A 5,481-nucleotide genomic window follows, 5' to 3' on the forward strand; every position below is an offset into this window, starting at 1 on the left:
TCTCAACACCAGGACAATCAGAAAACCTCTGAATGGCTTTTCTCTTCTTTTTTTAATTTTTATTTATTTATTACAGTTTATTCACTTTGTATACCAGCTGTAGCCCCGCTCTCATGACCTCTCAGTCCTGCCCTCCCTCCCTCTTCTCCTCCCTTGCTCCTCCCTCAGTCCACTGAGAGGGGAGGTCTTCCTCCCCTTCCAGCTGACCCTAGCCTATCAGGTCTCATCAAGACTGACTTCATTGCCTTCCTCTCTGGCCTGGTAAGGCTGCACCCCCCTCTGGGGGTGGTGATCAAAGAGCTAGCCACTGAGTTCATGTCAGAGACAGTCCCTGTTCCCCTTACTTGGGAGTCCACTTGGAGACTGAGTAGCCATGGGCAGCATCTGTGCAGAGGTTCTATGTTATCCATGAATGCTCCTTGGTTGGAGGATCAGTCTCAGAAAAGACCCCTGGGCCCACATTTTTGGTTCTGTTGCTCTCCTTGTGGAGCTCCTGCCCCTCCAGATCTTTCTATCTCCCCCTTCTTTCTTAAGATTCCCTGCACTCTTTCCAAAGTTTGGCTATGTGCCTCAGCATCAACTTTGATACCCTGCTGGGTAGAGTCTTTCAGAGGCCCTCTATAGTAGGCTCCTGTCCTGTTCCCTGTTTTCTTCCTTTTCTGATGTCTATTCCATTTGCCTTTCTGAATGAGGATTGAGCATCTTACCCAGGGTCCTCCTTCTTGCTTAGCTTCTTTAGGTATACAGATTTTAGTATCTTTATCTTATATTATATGTCTAATATCCACTTATAAGTAAGTATATACCATGAGTATTTTTCTGCTTCTTCTGGAGAGGTTGTGGAGAAAGGGGAACCCTTCTCCATTGCTGGTGGGAGTGTAAACTTGTACAACCACTTTGGAAATCAATCTGGCGCTTTCCCAGAAAATCAGGAATAGTGCTTCCTCAAGATCTAGCTATACCACTTCGAGGTATATACTCAAAAAAAATGCTCAACTATACAACAAGGAAATTTGCTCAAACATGTTCATAGCAGCTCTATTTGTAATAGCCATAATCTGGAAACAACCTAGATGTCCCTCAGTGGAGGAATGGATATAGAAATTGTGGTACATTTACACAATGGAATACTACCCAGCAATGAAAAAGGAAATCATGAATGACTTTTTAAAAAATTCTTTATTAATCACACTTATTCACTTTGTATCCCCCCCCATGGCCCCCTCTCTCCTCCCATCCCAATCCCAGCCTCCCTCCCCCTTCTGCACTCATGCCCCTCCCCAAGTCCCCTGATAGGGGAGGTCTTCTTTTCCTTCCTTCTGATCCTAGTCAATTAGGTCTCATCAGGAGGGGCTGCACTGTCTTCTTCTGTGGCCTGGTAATGCTGCTTCCCCCTCAGGGGGAGGTAATTAAAGAGCAGGCCAATCAGTTCATGTCAGAGACAGTCCCTGTTCCTATTACAATGGAACCCACTTGGATACTGAACTGCCATGGGCTACATCTGTGCAGGGGTCTTAGGTTATTCTCCATGCATAGTCCTTGGTTGGAGTATCAGTCTCAGGAAAGACCCCTGTGCTCATATTTTTTGGTTCTGTTGCTCTCTTTGTGGAGTTCCTGTCCTCTCCACATCTTACTGTTTCCAACTTCTTTCCTAAGATTCCCTGCACTTTGCCCATAAGTCTCAGTGTCTGCTTTGATAGTGTGCAGGGCAGCCTTTCAGAGGTCCTCTGTGTCAGGCTCCTGACTTGCTCCCTCTTTTCTCCTTCTGATGTCCTTCCTCTTTGCCTTTCTGGATAGGAATTGAGCATTTTAGCAAGAGTCCTCCCTCTTGATTAGTTTCTTTAGGTGTATAGATTTTAGTAGGTTTATCCTATATTATATGTCTATATGAGTAAGTATATATCATGTGAGTCTTTCTGCTTCTGGGATAACTCACTCAGGATGATCTTTTCCAGATCCCACAATTTACTTGCAAATTTCATGATTTCCTTGTTTTTTATTGCTGAGTAATATTCCATTGTGTAGATATACCACAATTTCTGTATCCATTCCTCCACTGAGGGGCATCTGGGCTGTTTCCAGCTTCTGGCTATTACAAATAAGACTGCTAAAAACATGGTTGAGCAAATGTCCTTATTGTGTACTTGAGCCTCTTTTGGGAATATGCCTAGGAGTGGTGTATCTGGATCTTGAGGAAGCGCTATTCCTAGTTTTCTGAGAAAGCGCCAGATTGCTTTCAGAGTGGTTGTACAAGTTTACATTCCCACCAATAGTGGAGAAGGGTTCCCCTTTCTCCAGCATGTGTTGTCACTTGCTGTCACTTGTCACTAAGTTTTTGATCTTAGCCATTCTGATGGGTGTAAGGTGAAATCTCAGGGTTGTTTTGGTTTGCATTTCCCTTATGACTAAGGACATTGAAAAAAATATGGAATGCTTTACGAATTTGCATGTCATCCTTGTGCAGGGGCCATGCTAATCTTCTCTGTATCGTTCCAATTTTAGTATATGTGCTGCCGAAGCGAGCACGCATGAATGACTTTTTATAGTCGATGCATTTGGATTAAAAGCTGAACTCTGAGTAACCAAATCTGCAACCAAATCTGATTACCTGGGTTAGGACCACTGTGGTAAAAGGGTAGAACTGGCTCCTCCAAGTTGTCTTCTGATCTCCACACACACTTGTGTGCCCTGGCAAGGCTTCCTCCCAATAATTTAATAAAATTAATAAAAACTAAAATCTGTATTTTATCCACTACCTTCCATATCAAACTTCTGAAACAGAAGTTAGTCCTAAGACCATCTCAGTGATATAAATCCATCCTTTGGATCCCTGCCTCAGATTCCTCTCTGTTTTCAGGTATCTAGCAGATCTGGGAAACTACACGGGAATATGGCTCTGCCCAGTATTGGCCAGCACAGCAGGAGAACTGTGTACACCCAATGTCCCATCCCTTGTTTCCACGTGAGAAGAGTCTGGGAACCCTATACTCTGTGTGCTTCTACCCTAGATGTAAGAAAATGGACTCACCCACACCAGTAGATCTACACATGACAGAAAGTGTGAGAAACAGTCTCTGAGAAACTCTCCGGGTCAGACTCCCAAACTGCTGGTTCAGCATGAGGATTATGAGGCTGCATTTGCAAAGCTCATCTTAGAGTCCTGTAGGTGACTGACAGCTCTGAAGGCAAGTGTACAATGAGCTCCAGACCGTTATGCATAAATGTTCCTCCTTACTCATTAAAAAGGTTCAAAAGTTGCTGTGCGGGAGATTGTCCACATAATGACCTTCCGGATTTCTTGGCATCAATTGTCTTCTCAGAGTCTTCTCCATATTAAGTTAAGCCTCCTCTCAGCAGATTGTCAGTTCTTGGCTGCTGACATTCAAGCTGCAGCCATACATGAGGTTACTGGAGAAACTATATCATGTTCGGCGTGAACAAAATTCAGGCAGGGACTTAACAAAATAAGTTTGAAGCACCTTTGAAAAACTGGCCCAATTATTAACTGGGGTATGGCTCCTGAGTCATTGAAATTCCGCTTGTCATATGCTGTGACAGCACAGGGGAGGAAAAGAGCCAGGCGTCTGCACTGAGACTGTGTTCACGGGCACACAGCGGCTACCTTAGCTGGGAGGTCACACAAACAGGAGTGTTGCTTGTGTAGTCTTCCAGGTGTTTCTGAGGCGGCATTGAGGAGAATTCTAATGAGTCAGAGCTCCAGCCAATGTACAAATGACACCTAAAGCTCCCCCAAGCAAGTGCAAGCCAAACTACCCTCCTCTGCTTATTAGAGGTGGTGTCTAGAAAGGCAATGGAAATGACACTTCTTAAGCAAGACTCTCATAAATCAGGTGCTTTCACACTCTTTTTGAAGTGACAATAGAAAGCCAATTGGAAAACACAATAGCAAAAGACACTGCTTCCAAACTGTCGGCAGACTTTAGGGTGAGTAAAATGTTTGGCAGGAGAGATTGTGCATGAACGTCATTCTTTGCACCAAGAACCATTCAAAGGCACCTTCGGAGCAAAGATTAATGAAAGCAAACTCTCAGGGAGTAACACAATACAGGCTCTCCTCCTTTCCCTCACCCACTTCTCCTTCAGGGAGATCCAGATTTAGCTTCGGACAGGATTTATGAATCTGAAGGTGTGAAAGACAAGTCACAGTTGGCCGAGCTGCTACAGTGTAAGGGTGTCACTGCGGACATCAGCTTGATGCTTCTTAATCTGATTCAGAGATCCTGTTGGTGCTTAGGAGCCCAGGTAGACAGCACTGAAGAATGAAAAGCCAGATGTCCAGTGGCAGGCTACAGAAGAAACTAACACCCCAACTTGAAGGATCCCTGGCTTGATTGAAGTTTGATGCTCTCCTGATGTCCGTCCCAATTCATCCAAGTTTCAAACTTCTGGCTCACTTTCATGACCCTCTTATTAATATTCTTTGCCCAACAGGATTGATTGTGTGAAGATCAATCAGTATGGCAAGAACCAGCATGGAGCTATTATTCTGGGAAAGAACACGGAAGACTGATTTCATTTGTTAATCTACACTTAACAAGCAACTTAGATTTTTCTTTAAAATGCAAAATTTTAGTTCTTTTTTTTTTTTCTTCCTGGAATCTGTGACTGAGGCCACTTATCCCTAGGGATTCCAGAGACATACCTCCTTGAAAAGCTGGGACGCTCTATGAATGAAAGGCTTCAGTTTTCAATGGCTGAGTGCTACCCAACTGGTAGCTAAATAATGTGGCGAGGCTTCTAATCGACAGTGAACACTGTCAGTGCAGTCTTCAGGACTTGGCCATGTTGCTGCCGCGATCTAGTCTAAAGCAGGTTCCACTGGCAGCATTAAACCCCTTGTGCCTTGGAGCTTATAGCTTTCAACCTTTTCCAGAGTTAGAGTTCCGTTTTTAAAATAATAGTTTGACTCTTATTTATTGTTTGTGTCTTCGTTTTGTGACGGAGAGAAAGGGGTGTGCGTGTGCCACACAGCATGTGTGTAAGCAGCTGGGCGGAGTAGGTTATCTTCCGTCACCGTGTGGGAGTTCAGGCTGAAGGGGTGGCTGGTTCAGCAGGGGGACCGGGAGCCTATGTTTGCTAACACATCTTGGAGTCCTGTATGTGACTGACAGCACTGAAGACAACTGTACACTGAGCCTCGTACCGTCATGCATAAACGGTCCCTGAGACTGAACTCAGGTTGCCAGGCTAGACAGCAAGTGTCCTTACCCGCTGAGCCGTCTTGCTGGCCCTAAAATAATACTCTTTACCGAACGTTTCTGTTGGAAATAATACCAAATTTATGGGAAAAAAATGGAAGACGTGATGGTTTAAATGAAAATACGCCCCCCCCCCACCACGCACACTCATATATTTGAAAACTTGGTCCCCAATTGGTGGAAGGATTAGGAGGTGTGGCTTTCTCAGAGGGGGTGGGCTTTGAGAGTTCAAAAGACCCCTTCATTCCCAGAGTGCCTCTCT

At 44.6% G+C, this 5,481-nt stretch overlaps 1 non-coding gene across 1 annotated transcript; it reads right to left on the minus strand.

Annotated features, from left to right (window-relative positions):
- Positions 1-2,419: 2,419 nt before the first annotated feature.
- On the minus strand, positions 2,420-2,526 carry LOC129684052 (U6 spliceosomal RNA). Its single transcript, XR_008721243.1, has one exon. It is a non-coding gene; the product is annotated as a U6 spliceosomal RNA (small nuclear RNA).
- Between the last annotated feature and the right edge of the window lie 2,955 nt (positions 2,527-5,481).

This window comes from Psammomys obesus, unplaced genomic scaffold (assembly GCF_907164565.1).
Source record: "Psammomys obesus unplaced genomic scaffold, mPsaObe1.curated_primary_1811, whole genome shotgun sequence".
Taxonomy (NCBI): domain Eukaryota; kingdom Metazoa; phylum Chordata; class Mammalia; order Rodentia; family Muridae; genus Psammomys; species Psammomys obesus.